General features: G+C 37.7%; 1 pseudogene across 1 annotated transcript in view; it reads right to left on the reverse strand.

Moving 5' to 3' along the window:
- Positions 1–26,284, reverse strand: part of LOC149266179 (uncharacterized) — a 209,289-nt pseudogene that overhangs the window by 102,845 nt on the left and 80,160 nt on the right. Inside the window, exon 6 of the transcript XR_016260118.1 lies at positions 19,926–20,078. The product of XR_016260118.1 is annotated as an uncharacterized LOC149266179 (transcript). The remainder of the gene's footprint in view (positions 1–19,925; positions 20,079–26,284) is intronic.

Raw genomic sequence — 26,284 nt, forward strand, 5'->3', positions numbered from 1 at the left:
CTGCTGCATAACGTAAAACTATATATTGAAGATGGATCTTGGCATCTCTGATTAAGCCCATAGATCAGCAAATATAAAATATTTTCCATGAAAATGGATCTTCAGCCAATCTTTAAGATATGTGCATGAAGATGGAAGAGGATGATTTGAAATTACTGAATTTGTCGCAAAAGCCATTACATAAGAGAAAAGACTAACTATGAAATAACATGGGACTAATGTGGCCTTAAGTCACTTTATTAACTTAATAAAACTTTAGAACATTATCTTATAATGCATCTAAATACATGACCACTATCAAATACTCCAATACCCTTCCTTACTTGCCAAGCTAGAAATGACTGCAATCTTGTAACAAAATTTTACAGACTTATTTGTACCAAGATGCCTGGCAGGAATGTTTAGACTCTACTAGAGTTGCACAATACTGCCATTCTATGTGTCCATTATATACTAGCCATCAAATGAAGTGACAGTATACTCCACATATTGGTTCACGCATGAAATACAAGAATTTTAGAAGACTTAATTACATTTTGACTGTCACAGTAAAGTGTATTAGACTTGATTTCCTCAACTTGCAAATCAGCTAGAATCCTTCTGTAACAAAAGCAAAAACATCATGTGTCTGAAATATCCATATGGAGCACAAATATATATATATATATGGTGAATTATACAATGATAATGAAAGGTTGTTAAGAAGACTTGTTTATAGTGCCCAAGAGAGCTGTTCAAGTTAGGGTACATATCATGAGTTGATAATAACCTTTATAACTAATATAATATATTTTATGTTCATTACGTGTCTCTCCTTTATTGGCTTTCTCCTTGAAGTAGTTGAAGGAGCCCAGGTCCTTTTCAAAAGGATAAAAGTCAAGGTCCAGATAGAGTTTTTACTGGGCTGCTATGATTTCATTGAAAATGATCTCTTAAATGTGGTTGAACACTATCATACCTAAAGTCAAATTCTAGCTTCCTACAATTAACGAAATTTGAAAGTTTCAGGCCCATATCCCTAATATAGTGCATAAAATAATCTCCAAAATAATAGTTTGCAGGCTAAAAGGCATCCATTCAAGCCATGTATCTTCAGAGCAATTGGTTTCTTGCAAGGAAGAAAAATTCATGACACTATAGGGTTGCTCGAGAAAGGTAGCAATCCATAAAAACTGGAAATCAGAAAGCTCTCACCCTAAAGGTAGATCTATCAAAAGCAGTGTTGCGAACATCGCGATTTAATCGCGATATTTAAAAAAATCACGATTTTTCAAGTCTGCCGATAACATCACCCGATTTTTATGAAGTTTTTTTTCGAAAAAAATCGGTGAAAAATAAATTCACGATTCGAGCAGAAAAAATAGTGTCCAACCGGGACAGCGAATTTTAAAAGCAATTTCATGAGTTTTATTTCTCATTTTTAGCAGATAGCGGACTTGTTTGAGAGCTGAGGAGGAGAGGAAGGCGACTACTAGGGCAGAGGAGGAGAAAAACGGGAGATTTTAGCATCGCTAGCAAGGGAAATTTGTGTTTGAACCAAATTTCTTCGGCAAACTGTGGTTTCCAAATATGGGCACCAAATTTGGCCATTTTTTTTTGTTTTTTTCTTGTTTTTGTTTGGGTTTCTATAACCCATTGATTATCAATGATTTTTGAGTGGATTTAATTGTGTTTTTTTTCATTTTTGTTGCATAAATTGGAAAGGATTCATTTTGGTCAAAAAATGAAAAAACTTGATTGGTAGATTTATTAGTTTAACTTTTTCTTGTGCTCTATTTTTTTGCATTATTTTTTATTAGGTTTGAATGTGCATTTTTTCTATTATTGTTGGATTGAGTTGAGGTTTTTTTTGTTGTTGTCAAAAATTCAATGTGTTGTGTCATATATGTAATTTTTATTTTTAATTTTTTAGCTTGCAATTCTTCTTGTACCATAGGTTCAAGTTTCAAGTTTCAACTTCAAACTTCATCTTACATTAACACTCAAGAGTTCAACCAAGTTACAAACATCTGGACCCTCTGTGGGAATTTGGTGAACTTGATGGAGGGTTTGATAGATCAAACTTGTCTTGCAAGTTGTGTGGGCATCATCTGACAGCGGGGATTTATAGATTGAAGTACCACCTTGCACAAATCCCTAGACATGAGGTGGGGCCTTGCACCAATAGAAATGCGGAAGTCATCCGAAGAGCCCTCAGATAATTGGAAGAATTAGAGCAAGCCAAACTATCCAAGTCAAATCTGAGGAAGCAACTAGCAGGGAGAGTGTTAGGAGGTGAATATGAAAGTGGCATTGGTTCTACTTCAGCATCAATATCTACAACCAACCCTATAGCTACCTCATCATTTTTTGTTCCTAGAACCACGACTGGTTCACAACCAACTATCTCTTCAATGCTTAAAAAAATGAAAAAGAATAAGCTGACAAGTTGTTGGGCAAGTTTCTCCTTTGGAGTGATATTCCTTTCAGCGTTGCAAAGAATAATCCATTTTTCCAGCGTGTTGTTGATGTTATTTCAATTGTTGGCCCAGGGTACAAAATCCCTTCTTATGATGACTTTAGAGGTTGCATTTTTCACGATGAAAAGGTTGACTGCACCAAAATATTGGAGGAGTTTAGGGCATCATGGGCACAAACAAGATGCACTGTGATGTCAGATGGTTGGACCGACCGAATGGGGAGAAGTCTTATAAAATTCTTGGTTAATTGTCCCAGGGGGACAACGTTTATGAAATTTGTTGATGCATCTGCACATATCAAAGATGCAAAATTATTATGTGATTTGCTAGATGTGTTTATTTTGGAGGTGGGTGCAGAACATGTTGTCCATGTCATAGCAGAAAATGTTGCAAATTATGTTGTTGTTGGCAAGATGCTTATGAAGAGGCATCCTACTTTATTTTGGACACCTTGCGCTGCACATTGTATTGATTTGATGTTGGAGATCATAGGAAAATTTTTCTTTGTCAAAGATACTGTTGACTCATCAAAAAGCATTACAAAATTTATATATAATCATGCATTTGTGCTTCATTTGATGAGAAAATTCACCAACAACAAAGAGTTGGTGTAACCCACCATTACACGGTTTAGAATGTTTCTTTCATATGTGAAGAGAATGTTTCTTTCATATAAATGGTGTGCTTTGACATTTAACCACAAACCAGAGGGAGAGGCCATACGCAGATTAGTTTCATACAAGAAAAACTTCTGGGCGGGAATGCAGGAGGTGTGCAACATTATTGAACCATTGGTAAAGGTTATTCAATTAGTTGATGGTGACAAGCCCACAATGGGCTACTTGTATGAGGCCATGGACAAAGCCAAAGAATCCATTTGGGTCAACTATGATGATAAGGGAGATGAGGGGTTTCATAAACAACTCCTTCTATGGGAAGTGATTAATGAACGATGGAACAACACACTCCATCGTCTCATTCATGCTGTAGGGATCTACCTAAACCCCGCATTTTCTTACCCCTGTGGGTTCTTATTTGATGCTGAGATCATGGATGGATTCTTCACCTGTGTCCAAAGGATGGTGCGATCGCCAGCAAAACGTGTAGAAATCTTCAAAGAAATGGAGATATACAGGATGGCAAGTGGCACATTTAGCTTTGAAATGGCTTTGGCTGATATGAAGACTAAAATTTCAAGCATTTTTTAGTTTGTTTCAAATTTCATTGTCTCTTCAAGTTCATAACTTCATACTTTGCTTCAACTTTCAAATTTCATTTTTTTCTTATGTTTACCTTATTTGTAATTTTGTTGTAGATGCATGGTGGAGAAGCTATGGTGTTACGGTACCCATCTACGAAAGCTTGCCATTCGAATTCTCAGCCAAACATGTAGCACTTCAGGATGCGAGCACAACCGGATTGTATTTGAAAAAATACACAACAAGAAGCGCAACAGGTTAAACTTAGAACCTAAAATATTCCAAATTTCCAATTAATTTTTTGAATTCATTAAATAATATTTTTTATAATTATTATTTTATGATCTTTGTACAGGTTGGAGTTCCAGCGACTTAATGACATGGTCTATGTCTACTACAATCTTCGATTGTGCGTGAGGCAACTTGAGAGGATATCTGATATGGAGGCCATCTCATTGGATGGGATTGACACCATTGTTGCATGGAGGGTTGAGGCCAAGAGGCCTCTCATGGAGTCTTTCGATGATTGGTTAGAGTAGGAGGTAGTGCAAGGCGTAGAGGGGGAGGAAGAGGAGGAGGAGGTGACACCACATACCCAGGCTACCCCTGCCACCAGTAGAGGACGTGGTCTACCTCCTATAGCTCCTAGTTCTTCAACTTCTAGAGCAAGGCAAAGTCCACTGCCAACTCCATCGGTATCTACATCTAGAGGGAAAGGGAAAGCTATTGTATTTTCTCACAAGAGTGGCAGAGGAAATCAGTTGTATTAGTTATTTGGTTCATTTCATTGTATATGACATTATGACTCATGATATGAGATACATTATTATATTTTTTGTTGATATTTTGAGGCTGAGTTGGGACTCAGGAGTCAGGACTTACTATTCAGGACATGATTCATTGTTATGTGTAATGTAGCACTAGAAATCATATTACACATCTTCTATATTAGTTCTTTTATCATATTTATGTGTCAATGTATTTATTTTATGTTGTAGATGCTTTAGATATTAAAAAAATTGAAAAAAAATGAATATTTTTGTATTTTCCGATTTTTTCCCGATTTTTACTTATTTTTTCCTCATTTTACGATTTTTCCGATTTTTTCCCCTCTCCGATTTAATCCTGATCACGATTTTTGCAACATTAATCAAAAGTACCTCAGACTCATTCTTATACGCCTTAGTTTCAGCCATGCTCTTCATCAAATGGGTGTTGCACTGTGTTTGCTTGGCATATTTTTCCATCCTACTAATTGGTTCAACATCCACCTTCTTCAAAGTAGAAGATGGAATCAGACAAGGCTTCCTTCTATCACTACTTCTCTTTCTTCTGGTTGTTGAGGGCCTGAGCACATCGTTAAAAGCAACCACCTCTTCTAGCAGACACAAAGGCATAAATCTGGGCCCTTCATGCAACATAACACACCTACTCTTTGTATATGGCATCATCATATTCAGTGAAGTCACAAGGAGCATGGTTGAGAACCTACATGAAATTATAGATCTCTTCTTTGAAGCCACAAGAATGCAAATTAATGTGGAAAATATCCATAATGATCAGGGGAATTTCAGAGCTGGGAAGGATTGGTATCTCTCAGATTTTTCCATACCAAATAGATGACTCTGAAACTGACTCAAATACCTGGGTTTCAATTTGAAAGCAAATATGTACAAGAAAGTCGCTTGGTTGTGGCTCTTAGCTAAGCTGGAAAAGAAAAAAGGCAAACACTTGGCATAATCAACGGATCAATCTAGGTGGGAGATTAGTATTGATCAAGGCTATACTAGAAGCCATTGTAGTATATTGGATGTCAGTAGCTTGGATACCAAAAGGTATCTTGGAAAAAATTAGGCAACTATATTTTTTTTTCTATGGTCTAGCAAAGCTGGGAAGAAAAAATTGGTCTTGGTCTCTTGGGAAAAAATAGCTACCTCAAATTTTATTGGATATTGGGGACTGAAAAATATATTCTTATTTTTCAATGGTTCTATCTAGGTGGGAGATTAGTATTGATCAAGGCTATACTAGAAGGCATTGCATTATAATGGATGTCACTAGCTTGGATACCAAAAGGTATCTTGGAAAAAATTAGGCAACTTTTTTTTGTTTTCTATAATCTAGCAAAGCTGGGAAGAAAAAATTGGTCCTTGTCTCTTGGGAAAAAATAGCTATCTCAATTTTTTTTGGTTGTTGGGGACTGAAAAATATATTCTTATTCCCAAATCCCTCATAGCTAAGAATGTCTGGACTCTGAAGGCTCATTCAAGGTACATGGCTCTAGGCACAACTAACTATAGCAAACTGGAATCACAAACTCCAAAAAAGGGTTGCAAAATGCCATAATCATTTCGAAAGCAATTATCTTTGCTTTCCCACTCTTTGGAAATTGGCTTGTTTGGAAAATTGGGAAAGGAGGACAAGTGCTCATTAGAATAGATCCCTGAGTAGGTTGCAAAGAAAACTATAACCTACCAGCGTCCTTGATCTGTGACCACCAAACAAATGGCTTCTACACTTTACGACAAATAACACACAAGAATCAGACCACAGGGCAACAAAGATGGTTATCCTGGAGAGGAGTCAAACTTAACGAGAAAGAGGCAACAACATGGAAAACATACTTAAGATCCACTCTAAAGCTCCTTTGTAACTCTCTTACCAATCAAGATGATCGATATGTTTAGTCTTTGAATCCAACTGGAAACCATGGGCCAAAGTACCGCTACAAAGTGCTAGCCCAAGAAACTGGTGAAACCCTACCAATCTGGTCAGCTAAAAGGCTATGGAAGCTAGCATGCCCAGCTAAAGCCAAAATCTGTGTGTCTTCTTCTAAATAATAAGGCACTTAACTAGGATCAACTACAAAAATAGAACTTTGAAGGGTTGGGCAAATGCTTCTTACACAAGAGAGGAAGAAACAAATTAGTTCTTCAACTTGTCCTGACGATGAACCACACTGGTTGGTTCGAAACGCGTCGACATAAGATGGTTTATGTGATTTTGCCGAAGATTTTCTAAACATTATTATGGATCACAGAAGTCTAAATTCCTTAAGAAACAAATTCTCACCTTAAACTACACTGCACTTACATTGCAGAAGTTTGGAAGGAGAATGATAAAATGGCAGGGTTCAAAAATAAATGGGAACATAATTCAATTCATGAAGCACTAAAAACCTGGATCTCTAATCCAACAACAGTAGATTACCAGCTCTTCATCTTATTATTGCCTCGTGAATCTAGATTACAAGGAATCAAATGTTGTTTGAGGACAAAGAAATCATCCCTTTAAATGTGCAATGCAGAGCATAAATATGTGTTCCAAGATATTCCCCTGCAGATGCCCCTTGAAAGGGAAACTGAGCACATAACAGATGTCAAAGCAGAGTCAAACCCTATCAGCATTAAGCCATATAGATATTCACATCATCAGAAAATCGAAATTGATATAAAAGTCCAAGACCTCTTAAAATATGATATCATTACAAAAGGTAGAAACCCTTACCCTGCTCTTGTGATTCTAGTTTGGAAGTGTTGACCACTCCATGTCAACTACCCCATAGCTATACATCTTTTCGCGCATGAATTTCCATCATGTCCGAGCACTCAGATGATCCACAAATTCATCATTATCAGCTATATGTACACTGGAGTTTTGTAAACCCATTCTACATTTTGTAATGTAAATGATCCTAGTAAGACAAATGTATGTAACAACCAAGGTAAATTTATTTTTCTGATAATGATTTCTATCCTAGGAGGTTTTTAGTCTCACTGATTCATATATGTTTCTAAACACGGACGATCGGCAGAGATTTCCCTCCAACCTCACCCCAAAGCTAGGGTGGATTTTGTCGTCGAGATTTTAAATGAGTCCTAGTGTTATTTATCGAGTCTCTGTAAAAGTGATTTGGGAATAATTAGAACTACTTGGTTAAATTATTTTATTACAAGTCACTTAGTCTACTAGATCATATTTTGTGTTGCAGAAATGGGTAATTATTGAGGGTCTATAACGAACGGATGTTCCCCCTTCATGGGTTAAAAATGTAATATTTCATATAAAAAATATTTAGTGCATGGTTCCTCATAGTTAGACACCATGGCTAAATATTAGAGGGTTGGAAAAATTAATAATCCCCTCATGAATCAATTAATTAAAATTTCTGCCTAAAATAAATTAAAATGTTAAAGCCGGAAATTTAATTAATTTAGGTCCTAGGAAAAATTAAATTCTCAAACATTTACAATTCGTGGGTCCTAAAGTTTTTAATTTTTGGAGGTCCCCGGCCAAAAGAATATTGAAAATTCCAAGATATTTTGAACCCTTGGGCCATAGTAGTTAAGTCAAAGTCAACTTTTTTGCGGCAATTAACTCAAAATAATCAATTTTGAGTTAATTAAAAGGGAATTAAAAGTGAAATTCGAATTTCCTCAAAAAGTAAATTTATTTCAACAGTGATGATTAAAAGATCATTTGATCTTCATCAATGGTTGAGATTGCTATGACGGAAATCAAGCCAACTAGCCATTGGAGAATTTTCCTATAAATGAGAAGCCTCTCTCCATTATTTGCATCTGATTTTTGAATCATGTTCTTGCTCTAAGAAAGCTCTTGTAACTTTTTTTTTGTTAATAAAACGCAAAGACTTTGGGGTTTCAGATCGTGGTGTTCTTCTTTCAAATTTATGTGGTAATATTGTTCTTGAGACTTTGTTGCTTTTATTTGTATTTGCTGGTTATTAGCCTTTGAGGATTGATTTGTGTACAGGTATCTTGCACAAATTTATGGGTTTTTTAGAATATCATTTTAATTTGATAAAAGTAGCAGGTATCTTTATTTCTTGATAATTTTATGGTCATTCTTAAAATCTCTATTAATCTAACAAGCAGATTTAAGTGTGCAAAAATTATCATTTAGAATTTAGGCGTTTGGGGAAGTCCTCAGCTGAATCAACTGACTCTCAGTTTACAAAATCTAAAAGAGCCCACTATCTTTCTAATTTCTAAAGTCATTTTATAGAATATTTTACTTGCAGAGTTTTTCTGGGGCTTGTGCCTCTTTAAAATTTCAAATTTATTTCTAAATATTGTGCAAAAATTTGTTTAAATCTAGTTAATAGAGGGCTTTTATCTGCAGATCTGTTAGATCTGTAGAGTATTATTGTAGATTTGTAAATATCAAATTTTTTAATTCATTGGGGTTTTGGATATTTCATATTTTTGTATATACATGCTTTGGGGTTTTTTTTATCTTTTATTTGTACAGGAACATATTTGAAAATTGCAGGTGATTTTTGTAGATCCCGGAGAGAGATCTAAGCCCCGAAGGGTAACTCCATGTTTTTTGCAGCTTAAAGATAAATTTCAAGAAAATTGTGGGCAAGATTTTTTTAGGGCCTTGAGGCCTTGCGCTGGCCATCTCCAGCCTCTTTCTCCGCCTCCCTTTTAGCCTTATGGCCTCCCCTCTTTCACCAAAATTCTCTCACTAATTTTTCCTAAATTGTTTCCTAAAAATTTCCCAAAAAAAATCCCGAGTTGAAGATTTTCAGTGATTCGGGCAGCATATCTTCAAGTGTCTTGAAGCCCCTAAGAGATGACTGATGCACACTCTCTAACCTTTCATCATTTCATTTTGAAAGCAAGGTTAATACTAGCATAGATTTGCAATTAGTTGGAGTTTAACAGCATATTTAATTTACATTTTTACTGTTGTATAATTGCAGAAATAGAGGTTAGCTTCAGTAACTTTTGCAAACAAATTTCTGAAAGTTGTTTTATTGTTGTTCATTAGTTTATTCTAAGTTTTTAGATCAAATACATCAATAGATCATAAATAATCAGACCCAAAAAATTTCTGAATTTAATAGCAAATTTAATTTACATTTTTACTGTTGTATAATTGCGGAAATAAAAGTTAGCTTCAGTAACTTTTGCAAACAAATTTATGCAAATTGTTTTACTGTTGCTCAGTAGTTTTTTTCTGAGCTTTTTAGATCAAATACATCAATAGGTCAGAAAGAATTAAACTCGGAAATTTTTTGAATTGTAGTTATTAGTTTGTCATTTAAAATTTCTTGTTGTTATACATAGAAATTTCTGAATATTGCATTGTTACAGGACTGTTGTTTTAGAATATATTGTTGGTTTTAACATTTGATGTAAGAATAGATTACTAGAATGACATTTCATTAATGTGATCTGAGTTTAAAACATTTAGTTTAATTTTTTAAGTTCATTTGTTTTTTACATGCTTATGCAAGTAGGACTAATCTATTTTTACTTATGCATCTAATGAACTTGGTTGAGTATTTCATACAAATGAATTTTTGAATTTAAAGGTGTTCTATTGCAGCATTTTACATTTCAGTCCATTGTGCAGATTTAAGTAATTATATGTACCTACTTTCACATTTAGATCACCACCTTTCTGAGCCTTAAGTTAAGTAACATTTAAGATATATTTCAGAAATAATTTTAGGCTTTCATGTAACTAAAATTAACGAAGTCCTTTCATTTCACATAGTTTTAATTTTGCATTTGCATATGAGACAGTCGAGTCTTTTCAGTAGCAGTTTCCCATCCTTTACTTGAGCCTTATTTTATTCGCAAGATAGTTGACTCCACAAGGCACTAGTATCACTTTCTTCAAATCATTTTGAATCCTTAAAATCTTACGCAATCTAAAACAAGTATTGGTTGCTTAGTTGTGTCTCCCAGGTTGGTTGGTTCCCAACTAATTTTTCATTTTTCCATTTCCATAGGGTCTACCCCCCTTAGTCTGCTATTGGGAGACAACTCAAACGGAGTGATTGGGGATCAATGTGACAGCCCCCAATCTGAGCCGTTGTCGCGGTGCCTAGATATTTTGTGCGACAACAGGAAGAAAGACAGATCGTTCAGAGTCTAGACTATAAATACATTACATAGGACTAAACAAGATAACAAAAATAACAACTTCCTTATTCCTTTCATAAACAAAATGTTAGATGAAGCTCATGGAGCCAGATATTTTTCAAAATTAGACCTAAGATCCAGATACTACCAAATCAGAGTAAGATTAGAGGATATTGTGAAAAATGCCTTCCGAACTCATGAAGGTCATTATGAGTTTAAAGTAATGCCTTTTGGTTTAACTAATGCTCTAGTGACTTTCCAGGCTAGTATGAATGAGGTATTCCGGCCATACTTAAGGAAGTTTGTGCTAGTTTTTTTTTAAATGATATTCTTGTATATAGTAAAACATGGAATGAACATCTACATCCCTTAAAAGTTCTCACAGTCGATAGTCAGCCATGGCCCTCCATGCCCTTCATATAGAGATCATGGACCAATTATGTGTTAAGCCACATATCAATAGTGGTTAGTTAAGAAACTGGATTCATCCACCCCCACCTCGTGTCCCAAATCCCAGGAATCGGACATGATTCTCTAGGACACGTGTCTGATTCTCGTGCCCAGCATGTCCTGGAGTGTGTCCAACGTGTCCTAGAGCGCGTCTAATGTGTCCTGGAACATTTCCGGGAGCATGTCCAATGTTTCCTAGAGTACACCCATCTATCATTGATGAATATTGCAGATACACAGTTTGCCTCTTCATTCATCTTGTTGAAGAGGTTAAGGGAGGTCAAGACCGCTCTTAGGGCCATGGTTATTTTAGAGTTTTGATCTTTTTGAAGAAAAATAGATCAAGTAGCCTCAAAAATAGTGAAGGACAATGTTAGATGATGCTTGGTGGCAGAGGGTAGATCTCACTATTAAGATCATGGACCCTATCATTACTTTGCTACGATTTGCAAAATACAAACCAACCCATCCCAGGAGAGGTTTATGAGGAATGTGATTCCATGATTGAGTTCGTGAGGACCATTATTCTACAGAGTGAGTGCCTTGAGTATGAGACATCATTAGAGGCCTTCTTCACCACCATACAAAATATTCTTGTCATCAGATGGGACAGGAATTGCACACCTTTGCATTGTTTCGCTCACTCATTGAACCCAAAATACTACAACAATGAGTCGTTGAATGGTGGACCTTCCCATAGATTCCCTCCTCACATGGATGGTGAAATTTCACAGGGGAGGAAGGACACATTGAAGCGAAATTTTCAGGATAGAGCATCCCTTGATGAGTTGGAGGATGCCTTTGCAGATTTTTCCATTGACACTGGGGCAATTTGCAGGCTATGATGTGATTAGAGATAGGGGGGCTAAGAAACCCTAATATTGGTGGGAAACTCATGGGGCAACAAGCCCCCCTCTACAGCAATTAGCGATGAGGCTCCTCTCTTAGGTGACTTCATCCCCTTGTTGCGAGAGGAATTGTAACACATATGGGAATTTTCATTTTGATGACTTCATGAGAACATTGCAGTTTCTTGTCTTTCTCCTATTGGATCATTGATGAATCTGTCACAATTGTGTTTGCATGCACAATGTTACTTTGTAAAACTTACAAATTTTAAATTTACAATGTAGAATCTAGATCTATGTCTAAATTTGTATCATGAATGAGAATTTGTGCAAGAAATATCTATTTAGAATTAATTTATAATATATATATATATATATATATATATATATATATATATATATCCTAACGCGTCCTATTTCGGGAGTCAACGTGCTTATGTCGGACACTCGAATTACTATGTCCTGCGTGTCCCGTGTTAGGTGACTGCGGTTGTTAGTATTGAGGAGAATATGAGCCATTGGATCACTCTATGTCTAAAAAATATTGTGACCATCGGATTATAATGCAACTAATGCATATTAAGGAAACGCACTTTTACCTAATAGACACATTAAACCAAGTTGAACTTCACTAACTCATTAGTGACTAGATATCCCAACTGTTCGGCACCTAGTCGTCAGGGATTGGGCAAAAATATGTAAATAGAAAAATTTGAGCAGTTAGAATCAGCAAAGACCTTGGAATAATGATGTTCATATTAATCGAATAATACAATTGGAAGTTAGCTTCCTCTCTGACACTAACATTTTTACACACTTGTTTGGCCACTAACTTGCTGGTCAAACAGCCTTTTATCTTGTTGTTTTTTAAGTGTTTACTTGCAGATTTACAGGTTAGAACAACAGGTACAAATACTAAGGATACCCCCCTATGGTTGGCACACACCAACCCAAATGGAGAGGAAGATTTGCAGGTGACACTTCAGGGCAGATTTTCCTATATGTTCTCTGATTTTTACTGTTGTTTTTTGAATGTGATATCAATTTACAAGATGTAGAAATCAGCTAACAAATACAAAGCTCAAGTTCAACCTTGTTCATATAAGATATATCACCAAGTGTCTACACACTAAGTTATCCATCAATTCAATGTCAATTTTGGTTAATAGCTTCAACACAACCTAAATAGAAGTTGCCTTACAATCCCCCATCTTCAACCTTTACAACAAAATTGTAGCACACTCGATCTGTCACACAAACATGCAATAATCAATTTTCCAAAATTCTACACCAAGGAAGTAACGTAGGATAGCCAAATCAGCTATGTCAAAAGATAAACACAAATAAGATATTACCTAAAGAACTATATCAACCTTCTTGGCTGCAATAATTAAATCATCGACATAATCCACCAAAAACACTACATTATCACTTGTACTTTTCAATATAATTTTGGATGGGAATGATTCCTAAATCCATTAAGTGTAAGATGTTTATCAATATTATTATACCAAGATCTTGGACCCTGGTCCCTACTTCAATCCATAAAAAACCCTTCTTCAGCTTGCACAGTAGATGCTCCTTATCTACTACCTAGAAACCTTGTAATTGATACATATATACCACCTCTACTAAAAAACTCCATTCAGAAAAAAACTCTTTATATCCATTATTGTATAGGTTCTAATAAAATTGTATTATTGTAACCAAAGCCAACCTTCTGGGTAACAACTTCAATGTAGAGGAGAAGGTTTCCTCATAGTCAACCCCAGTTTGTTATGCAAACTCCTTTGCAACCAATCATACCTTACATTTATCCAATGAACCATAAACCTTGTATTTTATTTTATAAGCCCAATTACCACCAATGGGTTTCTTACCTAGGGGCATCTCTTCCAACAACAATATGTCATTCTTCATGAGTGCATCAAATTCAGCCATAATGGCTCTTTCCCATTCATCCCTTCTTTTTGGTTCTTCACAATTTTAAGTCAAATATGAATTTCAAACAGCAAACATTAAAGCCAAATTTATATGTCCAAGTATCAATCTTCTATTTGGCCTTTCCTCTCCCTCACTTGTGGAAGCTCCTACCACTAAGCATCTTCCAAACTAGTGTAAAACTATTTTGGACTTTGTTTTTTAATTCTACCCTCCAAATCAAATATCATATCTAATTGATTTCATGTTACTTCAGACTCTTCACTGTTGATTTTCTAGCTCAGGCAGGTACTTCTACACAACACTGGTGTCTCAGCGTGCAAAAGTTGCCCACAATCTCCTTAGATGCTTGCTCTACTGTGAGCAAGTTGCTAATGTAACTTAGCCTAAGTTTTTAACTTAACAAAAGCACATGTTTTTATGTTGGCATTTGAGCTAAGAAAAAACTTACGAAAAATAAAATAGATTATATTAGTGAATATGTTTTAATCTCAACTGTTGATCTCAAGTAAGGCAAGATTTAATCTCTACTATCAATCACTTTTGAGATTAGGGTCAGAGATTTAGCTCAATGTAAAGTTATAAAAGCAAGGATAGAGAGAAGGAGAAAACACACTATAACAGCACAAAATAGAGAGAGTCTTCTCAGTGAGTATTGGGCCCGAGGAAGGGCAACTAGGAGATCTGGATCAGCCAAGTAGGGTTGATCAGCCAGATCAAGCGCATGGTTGTAAATTATTCCTTAGTTGAGCCATTACCTCAAGACCGGAGCCCAAGTAAGTTTGGATTATCAATGAAAAATTTTGACTGGGAATAATATATGTGTCTTATTCTTTATGAGATTGGTTATTTTATTTTTCTACTTCCGTTGAACATTAAGAAACTAGTTGTGTAAATTATTCAATAGGCATCCAATCAGCTAGGTTAACAATTTACCAACTGCTAGGTTTAATGGAAATTAGAATGGTATCAAAGCATAAACTCTGAAAAGTTGATCTCAAGGTGCCAAGTTCGTACAGGCATTACAGGGGCCAAAGATAGGTTGCAACCGTACATGGAAAAAAAACATTTCGTAACAGGAGCAAAACTAATGTTTTTTGGACAAAAAAAGGAAAGAGTAGTGGGGAGCAGTGTGTGGTCGTGGGTGGCCAACAGGCCTGACGGCCCACCCAACCATCATAGGCATTGTCGCAAGTGACCAAGGCCGAAGGGCCGATGGATGAGAAGAGGATGCGAGCACATGACTTTCGAAAAACGGGATGCAACACAATGGGAGGTCGGCCAACAACTAAAGACAAGAGCTCGGGGAGCAAATGCAACAAGGTTTTAGGAGGCAAATGATGGGACATGGGTCCAACAAGAGACAGCACAAAGGAGGCTACTACATGGTAATCATTGGGCCACCATCAACGAAGAGGTTGTAGCTACCAGCAATCACTGCGACCAACAGTGATCAAGGAAAGAAGCAACAGGGAGAGTTGGATAGCACATGGCAGCACAGTCGCCAGGACTGTCAGTCGCAACAAGGGTTGATTGAGAACGCAGAAGACAGGTTGTTGTCTTCTGTGGCTGCAGTCGACATGCGGAGGCATGGGGTTGAGCCTTGGGAAAAGGATTTGGAAAAGGTCGTCCAAGGACCAAGCAACCAGCAACAGCGACGCAACAAGATCTAGCTATGTCTACAAGGACACAGCAAACAAGACAGTCAGCAACAGCAAGGCCAACAACCAGTGGAAGTCACTACGCTGGAATCGCGAATTAAAATCCATGAGTGAAAGGCCAACATGCAATAGGCAGTGCAGAGGGAAAGCCTGCAACAAGGGCCTCAACAACCTCACAACCGCCTTGCATGCAACATGTCAATGGAGATCGCAGCTAGGACATCAAGCAGCCAGCTGATAGGGACACCACGCAACAGAGTGTGGACAAAGCAAGCTACAGGGCAAAGCCTGCTAAGGTCGCGAGAAAGTGCATATGTTATGAATAAAATATATATAATAATAAAAATAATGTAAATAATAACAATAATGATTAATGATTGATTAACTAGTGATTAGTATTGAAGGGGCATGTCTTTATAGGACATGACCATAATCATCTCATATCTTTTGTACAATTCTTATATAATATATTATTGTCCTATAAGGGATATTGACATATACCATACCTTCTGAGTATTTTGTTGCGTATACGAACTTTGTTCGTTAAAGCATCAAACTATGCAAGGTCAACAATTTAAGTGAAGTATAGCTGAGTGGGTACTCATCTCTGCACCTCTTATCCCTTGAGCCCCGAGCAGTTAATTAAAGAAAAATCATAAAAGGAAAAAGGCATATAAAGAAGGGTGGAAAAATCAAGGCTGGGGCACCTGATGTGCGACAATTCCTCCCTCTTATACATTATATGCCCAAGTGTGGGCTTCCCTTTTATTAGCTACCCTTGTACCCCAGCATGTGGCCCAGGACTGCCCCTTTTCATTCCCTACTCCATTCATCTCTCTATCACATGTCGCCACCCTCTGTTGTCAATGCTTTGTAAGCTCTTTAACTCGATTTCCTTTGATGACTTGTTGTATTGGAAGGCTAGGGGACGCATTGGATCTTATGCAGGATTGCAGATGGTCTCCATTTTGGGTTCGGTCTCCCTATACGGGTTACTAACCCTCCCGAGGGCTACATTGGCACATGTAGGGTGTGTGTTGAGAACCATGGACCTCCACAACAATAGACAGTACTCCATGGATCCCCATAGATGTTCAAAGATTGTTCAAGATTCACCTATTGGACGAGGAAGATGCATCTAGTTCACCATGCCCAGTCGGCCCCACAATTGTACCATACACTTGGTAGATGACCCAAGACTTGTATGTTGATGTGGCATCACTTACACCATCATCTGAGCCCTTACAAATGGTCTACAAGCATCTTCGACCTACTTGGAGGCCCATGAGGTTACTTGTGTGCCCTCACACCCATTAGGAGCACCACAAATTTATTATTTGGAGAACAAGGGGCCAACCCCTTGTCCACTACTTTTGGGAGTCCTATTCATCATTGTGGCACTTATGGACTTCATCAAGCTTCTTAGAAGGCCCAACGACATGTATTATTGATCATTGGACCTTTAGAGGCTTATTATTTTGTTTATCAGCTAGTTTGGTGGGCTTGTCACCATAAGTTAGTTTTTTTGCACCTTATTTTATTTTAGGGGCTAATGTAGGCCCAAGTACCTAAATCGAACTCATTAGAAATGTATAAATAGAAGTGATGAGGATTCCTTTTAGTATCATCACTTGGATTTGGAACTAGTATCTCTTTCGAGATTTTCGCTATCCTTCTTGGAGGACGAATTTTTGGAAGATGCAATGAATTTTGATGTTTGGAATCTGGCTAATTTTCATATGTCTTGGAGCTTCTTGATGGCAAGTTTTTGGATGGTTGGATAGATTCTTATACATGTAAGTGCATTTTAATGTTATTATTTCTTTATAAATTTGTCACATACATTGTTGCTAGGATTTCACTATACTAGGGCTTATTTGTTGCACCTCTTATGCGAAGTTGTGGAAATTTTGTTTCTAGATAGTGAATGCTTCATGTATGGGCCATGTATAATGAATGAATGTTCCTAAGGATGTTTCGTCGATAATATTCATCTTGACAAGACATTTATCTTGCAAAGTGAAGTATAAAGTCTTTGAAGTTGCTTTTGTTACTACCCTAGTGCCAAGCGAACTTGTCTTTGAGGCCTCCTCGACCTAGAAAAATCAAAGCTCCATAGTCATAATTCTACTTGACTCCAATCTCCCCAAAGGATTAGGCACTAGTCCGCCCATAGGTGATCACCTTAAACCTATTTTCCTTCTCCCCTTTCCTCTCTCTAGGTCTAGTCCTCTAGGTCACCTAGGGCATCAATTATTTCACGATCTAGCCATCCAAATACTTCGATATTTGGTCCACAACTACGTTGGTGTGTCCTAAAGAAGCCCTCCAAATTTCATGAAATTCCAACTATGGAATCTTGAGATATCGCAAGCCCTAGCTCAAAGACCAATTCTTTCCTTTGGTTTCCCTTAGGCTAGAAACCTCACTGGGATCCTTGCATTTCCTTTCATTGAAAATTCATTCCTTCATCCCTTTCCCCTCCCTAATGAGGTCAAGCATATCATTGATTGTTAAATGCTATCCCCTTGACCAAACCTCGGGTCCACTTGCTCTTGTGTGGTCCCATGCACTATCAAGGTTAATTCTTCAAAGATCACCTGGAATCCAAGTTTCCACAAGCATTCTAGGGCTTCAGGATCTCCTTTATAAGAAACATCCTCAAAACCTAACCCTCGAAATTTTCCCCAAGCCCTTCCTAGAGAGCCTTCCATCTTGTCTTCCAAGACAAGCAAGCCACATATTTGAGCCTCTCTTGTGATTAGGCTTCCAGGATCACCCCTCGATCTATCATTGATCCATCCACTCCGTGATTCTTATCATGACAAGTCTCCTCCCATCGGTGAAAGTTCGTAAAGAGTAGGGAGCCTTAGCCGAGGTGACAGTCGACTATCACTCCATTGTTGCCCTTAGCCTAGTAGTAACCCTTCAAGGAACCCCTTTTACGACCTATGTTAGTTTGAGCGGTAACAAGACCAACTTGTATAAGGCCTAGGTTTAAAGAGCCAATCTGTTTGAGTAATACTAGGAAGTAGAGTTGTGACAAAGAACATGGAGTGGGTAGTTCCAAAGATTGCGCAACTCAGAGCCAGTCAACCTTCCTTCACATTCAAGAAGGGGAGGAGCAATCGACGGAGTCCTCCCAATCTGTCAAAAAAATCACTTGGTAGGAGATAACCTTACAAGATATTTAGGAGCAGGGGGCTTTTGGGAACAAGTGCACAGGGAGGAGGTCTTCGAGGATGATGGCAGGGAAGTCTTCCAGTTTAGAGCGAGCTTCCATGGCAGCAAATGCAGGTCCAAGATTGGAGCCATTCCTAGGTGGCAGAAGCACCTCCCTCGCTAAGAGGGAGTGTTGATGTTTGTATCTTGGGTAGGTACTTTTGCACAGACCTTGTGTCTAGGCGTGTAGAAGTCGCCTGCAGTCTCCTTAGATACTTGCTCTAATGTGAGCAAGTTGTTAATGTAACTTAGCCTAAGTTTTTAACTTAGGAAAAGCACATATTATTATGTTGGCTTGTTGTGCTAAAAAGAAAGTCAGGAAAAGTAAAGCAAATTACTTTAGTGAATATGTCTTAATCTCAATTGTTGATCTCAAGTTAGGCAGTTAGGCAAGATTTAATTTCATTGGTCAATCACTTTGGAGATTAGCGTTAGGGATTTAGCTCAATGTAAAGTTATAAAAGCAAGGCTAGGGAGAAGGAGAAGACACACTACAGCAACACAAGATTGAGAGTCTTCTCAATGAGTGTTGAGTCTGAGGGAGGGAAACAAGGATATCCAAATCAGCGAAGGAGGGTTGATTAATTGGATCAAATCTAGGGTCGTAAGTTATTCCTCAATTGGGCCATTATCCCAGGACAAAATCCCAAGTTAGTTTGGATTATCAATGAAAAAATTTGATTAGGCAGAATCTGTGTCGTTTTTTTATGAGATTGGTTATTTTATTTTTTGCTTCCACTAAATGTTAAGAACCTAGATGTGTAAGTTATTCTGTAGATCTACAATCTACTAGGTTAATAATTTATCAATGGAGTGTCCAGACAACTGATCTGCTCTGATACCAAATGGAGTGGATAAATTCAGCGTTAGATAGCGACATATATATATATATATATAATGAATGATATTTAAAATGAATGAGGGCTCTGGCTTAAATATAGCCTAAGAGCCATTACATGAGGGGGCATGTTCTTTGATCGTGCCCCTTGGTTTTATAGATAAATTAAGTTAATTAAATTTTACATAACAATGATCTTGACAAGTACGTGATGTTGAATGAGTACGTGATCTATCACGTACTCATGTTGAATGAGTACGTGACAAAAATCATTTTCCACTCTAAGCCCATCCAAATAGCTTGTTTTTGTCCTTGTTAGAAATTACTAAAACCTGGCATATTAAAACATGAGAATGGTACGAGATACACCATAACCAAAAAGTAGTGGAAAACTCTCTTGCAACATACCTATGTTTAGCATGTGAAGATCGTCAAATAAATTACGATCATCGGTAAATCCACCAAACACAAACAAATGCTTTCCAAGGGATACCGTTGCATGGCCTGCCCGAGGTGCTAATATCTGGCCAGTTGTGTTGAGCTCTTTCCACACAAGTGTATCTGCAAAATAGAAAACTCCACCTATGAAATTTCATTTTAAGTGCATGAACAGGACACTCATATTCATATCACCAGTAATCAAAAAAAAAACACTGGTTGCATTTGTCTGCAAATGGAACCAATATATACAATATATTCATTACATACAAGTTTACAACACAATCAAACCCACTACAGAATAGGCATTCATGTTATAAGAAGATAATATCTTCCAAGGATATTATGTAATAAGGTAATACAAGTCAAACAACTCCCCAATTCAATGTGGTCACAAAGGAAACTAGAAACCGAACTAGCATAGATGTTGTAGATTGCAATAGTCCAGATCTGTATATACTGAGCCACAGTAGCTTAAAAGACATTAAATTCCAAGATGTCAGTGAAATACAGAGCCCCACAACAAAGATGAATGTACTTAAAATAAAGAAAATGTAGAGAAAATTTTAAGAAATCATGTGTCATGAACAAAAGATTCAGGCAGCTGACAAAAGAGAAAGGAGGCGAAATAAACAGACATGGACAAAATGGGGCATAAAGAACAATCAGATCCTAATGCATTTGAAAAAGAAATACATTTTAAATAGCAGTGCCATAAGGACAAAAAGACAATACGACGAATGCAAGCCATGCATGTGAATAATTACACACAATGGAAATTTACCAGATACAATCAGCAACTCCATATTTTGGGGCTTTGAAAACACTTGACACTAGAGAGTTATACTTGGTTATTCCAAATAAAATATCCTTGACTGAATGTAAAAATTTCTGAAGCACAAAGCAACCATCAAGTTCACCTCTCACATTTAGTGTGATTTTATAGTGTCTTGTTATGTCTAACAATGCCTACAACCAAAAATAGTAGAACACGTGGAAATTGGATAACCCAACTATACCAACTTGCAGTACGCACAAGAACAAAAAAGCAAAGAGACATTTAAACACAAGTGAATAGATTCAAACCATAAATCCAATTTCTCTATTGGATTCATTGAAGCTGTTGAGGAATAGAAGGTATATGAAATAGTAGTACAAATTCATAGGCTTGAAAGTTCAGGAATGAAATGAATCTCGACTAATTTGCTAAAGATAAATTGAAAGAGAATCCCAATGACATTATTAACAATGCTCTCAAATACTCCCGATGACATGAAACTTTCTATGATACATTTACCCACTTAATAAGCTTAAGACAACCCATCACAGATTTATGACACATGTCAACCTTCCTCCTCTTCCGCAACATGAATAATACTCCATGATATATTCATAGGAAAAATACTACCCCAACATTATTAATTTCCACAACTTTGTAATATACTATGACAGGTATTTTCATAAAGATGTTTTTGCATACTCACACACACAAACCCATTCTTGAACATAATACGAAAATATAAGTCAGTCAATGTGAGACTGATATGTGACCATATTAATATTATGACATTGAGAATAGACTGTACACCACCATAATCCAAATCTGAGAGCAATATAACTGTACTAAGGGATGAGTACTTGACAGAGTGCAAAACTTGCTGCAACATGTTCACGTAATTCTGTTATTTATGCAGTTGCACCCATGTATAACCAACATAGGATTCTATATAACAATGCATTGAGGAAGAAGTAACTTGCGAGAGTGGTATATGTATTGTGTATCCCATAGACAACCTTAGGGCCATGTATATGTACTTGTTGTGGTAACAATAAGGTACAAGACATTTATTACCCACTTCAAATGTATGCTTGTGCTATTACGTATGTTCAATATAAATTTCCTACATAGCAATATAGTAGGAAAGCTGATCCTTATCTTGGAGGCTGTTAAGGTTGACGAGGTCAAAGCCACAAATACCAAATTTAGAAGGAGACCAGCGAAGAGATGATACACATTGGAAAGATTGAATCTTAGAAAAAGGCAAAAATGTGCTGAGCCACATTACAATGGCAGCAAGGCAAGACAAGTGCATTAATAGGGCAGCACACAACCTGCATTTTTTTTAATTTGAAAGTAAAGTAAAAAGCATTCTAATTTATATATTTTCCTAATGTTCAACATGGAAAAATAATCAAAGTGAAAATTTTAAAATTTTCGAAAAAAAAGCCCTGAACAGGCAAGGAAGAGGGACCCACAGCCATGGAAATCAGAGACCTGAGGTAGTAGAAGGAAAAGCAATTAAATGGATAGATTAGACAAAATTCTAGATGTTTCAGAGAAAACCATTAGACCGGAATAAAGGAAATAGAGAGGCAATGCGTAAGAGCAACAGACTGGACACAAATAGCAGAAGAAATTTAATGAGATGCACAAATAGCACACCCAAAATTTACAGACAAGCACTATATCAGGGAAGAATACATGGCAGAAACGAACTGAAGAGCGCCAGCATCCTGTAAATTGACTGGCAAACCGATGAGAAGCTGGAAAATGCAGAGAAAGAGAGACCCATTTTTAGCAGACACCCTAAAAAGGAGAGAAGCGGTACCAAAACTCTCAGAAATATTCATATAGATTTATGTAGAGAAGCAGACCAGAATTCTAAACACACTTGAGCAGATCTGGTGCAGAAGAAAAACAGAGACTCTGAATGTCATGCTGCGCATGAAATTTGAACAGAGAATAACCTATGAGATCATTTTCAGATCTGCAGAAGCAAGAAAAAACAAATTTCAAGGGCAGCTTTGTTTTGCAGTTGGAAGAAAATAATGCTTTCAAGCATTAAAAAATGTGTCCAAACAGTATTTAGATATTTTCTATGAAGCAGAGTGACAGTTTCCACACAAAACCAACATGCACGAATCCCTTTAGAGGAGAAAATCTATGAAGGCACAGCATGCCGAGATTCCCTAGAAAGCAGTAGTTGTGGCAGATGTGGAGGGAAGATTCCCATCGCCCTTCCTTTGTAGGTTCTGGAATAAAAGGGTTGATGTACCCACCCGAAGCTGACTCTACAATGGTAGTTGAATGAACCACTTTGTTGTAGGAAGATAGTACAAGTTGATGAGGAAGAACATGAACTCGAGGATTTTCGGCCCCTCTTTCCAGGAGTCTGAAAGCTCAAGGTATATAAAATAGAACAATGAGGATGATTCAAAACAAACCAACACCAGACCAACATAAATATTCCATAAAAGTCAAGAACCTGCACAACCAAACAGAAATTTGTGTGGGAAATGCTATGCCCCGAATTTTTTTAAAATCAAAGAGTTAAAATACAGTCTGTTCATAAATGCAGAATGGTTAGTATTTAAAGGTGGAAATGAAGTTTTAAACCTGTGTTGCACTGGTTTTGGGGAATGGGGAACGCGAGGACAGCGGGATGAGTCCCCAGAATGGCTAGAGTGCACCCCCCATTGATTTCTGGTAGCATCAGATGTGCTATAAGTCTCAAATTTCACACGCAGGCTTAGACAAATGCATTCTCCAAAACCCAGAAATCATTTTGGGAAATTCCACATAAAGACAGTTTTATTAAAATAATTAATTATTTTTAATGGGACCCTAAGTCTAAATTTAGAAAATTAAAATAATGGAAGGGTACTAATATAAACTGTGCATATCCCGGATGCGGGTGTTCAATTGGCATGATGGTACGAAGGTGGCGTTTCACATGGGCAGGTGTCAGCCCATGCACGCCACGAGGTACCTTGCAGATTGAGTGAGCTGGTCTCACGCGAGGTTTTTAATGCAGTTCTTTTACTCCTCCATCTACCTCCTGGTAAATTGTGCAATGGCGCTTCAAAATCTTTGTGCTCCCGCGGCCTCCTCGCATTCCTCTGCGGTCTCTTGGCATTCCTCTGCGGCCTCTTCGCATTCCTCTGCAGCCACTTCGCACTCCTCTGCGGTGCTGTTGGTAGCTCAGGGGCATTCACTCTCAGTGCCCAATTCCGTCTCTGTTTCAGGCTCGAGAGTGTTTCATAGGCAATGCGCTCAAGTTCAAAGGGCTCACGTTCTGGTTAGTCACTCCCCTCCGTGTATTTGCGCGCTGGTTAATCCACTGTATATTGCAATGCCGAGAGAGCGTCCTAGAATGGGAAGCAGACGTGGAGGCTCCCGTGGACGTGCCACCACTCAGAGGTCTGCCCCCATCTCCCCCTCTTCCTCGGTCGAGTTGGCACCTGAGCAAAACCGCCCTCATGTTTCCAGAGCTGGAAGAGGAAGAGGTCACGGGCGTGGAAGGATGGTTGAATGTGAGCATGCGGTGCATCCAACAGTCCGTTATCGTATCCCCTGCACTCTTGCCAATTCCACTTTCTTAGTTTCTGTTACTATAGAAAATTGTGAAAATCTCAGCGGCCAGGCAGCAGCACATCAGGCAATTCCGCCAGAACAAGGGACAGCGCCTCCAATTGATATTCAACGCTCGGTCATGGGAAGCTCCTCCTTGGCGACTCAAGCTGCCCCTGCTGGTCCAAGCGAGCCTGCTCAGGGAGTCCCAACTGGCTCGGTGGTCCTTCGCTCAGACTCGGAAGACTTTCCAATTTGGGCGCAGGGTAGTGGAGGAACCCTACACTACGGATGATGACTGATCTTGTATGGCATTCTGCTCTCGGCAGCCTAAGAAGTAGGCGCATTACTCTGTTTTTGAAACTCGCAATTCTGCCTGTGTCAGGTCATAGTATGTGTCTATATGTCTCTGTGTCGACTGTTTGGGTCTGTATGTCTGAAAGTCCTTGTTTAGCGCTGTACAGCAGCGCAATGGTTGTTTGTCTCAGCTTGTCCCTGTTTCGCAATGTTTCGAGTCTTAGGAGAAGACGCAACAGAAGGAAGTCCACCAATTTTGGAATGTGTTCATCTGGGCTAATTGTCAATCTCATGGCAAGATTTTCAAGGCTACGGCCTTGCTGTAACTTTTTGAATCTTTTTGTATAATAATAGAAGTAGACAGATTGAAAAAAAAAATATAAACTGTGCATAAAACTTCTAAAAAATGTTAGGATATTCTGACATATACGAAATAATTAAGTACAACTTGGTATAGTGTATAGTTAGGTAAAGTGTGTTTCTTTAACATGTACTTTTTGTAATTTACAATTTGATTGTCACGATATGTTCTAGACATGAAGTGATCCGACAGTTCATTCTCTCCCTGGTATTACCGACACTTGATCCATGGCTTAACACACGATTGGTCCATGATCTCTATTTAAAGAGAAAGGAGGGTCATTTGTTAGGTGACCGTTCATGAGAGAAGCTTATGTAAATTTTCTTTCTTTTACATTAATAAATTGCTTGAAGTGGTCGCGTTGGCTCAGGCCGTGAACCGTTTCCCTTTTTGAGGGTTTTAGCCACATCAAGAATACTAGTGTATTGATCTGTGATCTGTTTGTGAGCGGTGTCCTTTGGTGTACTAGCTGAGGAACTTACCCTATAAATTTCTACATGGTATCAGAGCTATTCGATGGTCGCATCTGTCGCTGATCCAAATCCGAAGCTGGTATAACTACATCCGAATGTCGATTCCTAACTCTACTGTTTCTTACCGCTTTTGGCCCGAGAGGACTGCTCTATTGTGTTAGGAGCATCTGTTCTAGTGATGAACCCCTTTCGTTACACGTGAAAAGGATTTCGGTAGCCCTAGCTACGTCATTTTGAAAAACTAGAGGCATACAGTTTTTTTTTGCAGTTATAGTTATTTATCTCTTTGTTTATTTCGATTTATAGTCCTCTAAAAAAAATTATTTACTGGATCTATACCTTTAATTTCTGCATATGCTCTTTGCCCTGCAACTTTGTGCGATCTAGGCAAACTGGAAACAGAAAGAAAGGATTTTTCTCATGCGTATGCTCTTTTCTGCCGTGCCTTAGTGTGATCTCGGAAAATCAGAAACATTGAGAAAAATATTTAGTTTTCGGTCAAATCTAACTTTAAGTAGTAAGGCTTGCATTACTTTTGCCTGTTCGTTTTGGGTTGTGTGGTTTTTTCCTTTTGTAGGCAAAAAAGGGGTTTTTCAAATAAGCACGCACTCCAAAGCTTCAGTGAGCAATAGAATTTAAACAAACAAACAAAAACCTTCCTCCTTTCCAAAAATTACTAAACTTTTAAGCTCACTTGGTCCAAAGTTACTTTATGAGAATAAAGGTCTTGGGTTCAAGTCTTTTTTTTGTTGAGTTACTTTTTCAAAAAACACATGTAACTTATGTTTTAAAGTTACTTATGTAAAAGTGTTCTCACCCATTATAAAAAGTAAGTCACTTATATTTC

The sequence above is a fragment of the Pinus tabuliformis genome, chromosome 6, assembly GCF_031772625.1.
Source record: "Pinus tabuliformis cultivar Carrire ecotype Pingquan chromosome 6, CPIR1, whole genome shotgun sequence".
Taxonomy (NCBI): domain Eukaryota; kingdom Viridiplantae; phylum Streptophyta; class Pinopsida; order Pinales; family Pinaceae; genus Pinus; species Pinus tabuliformis.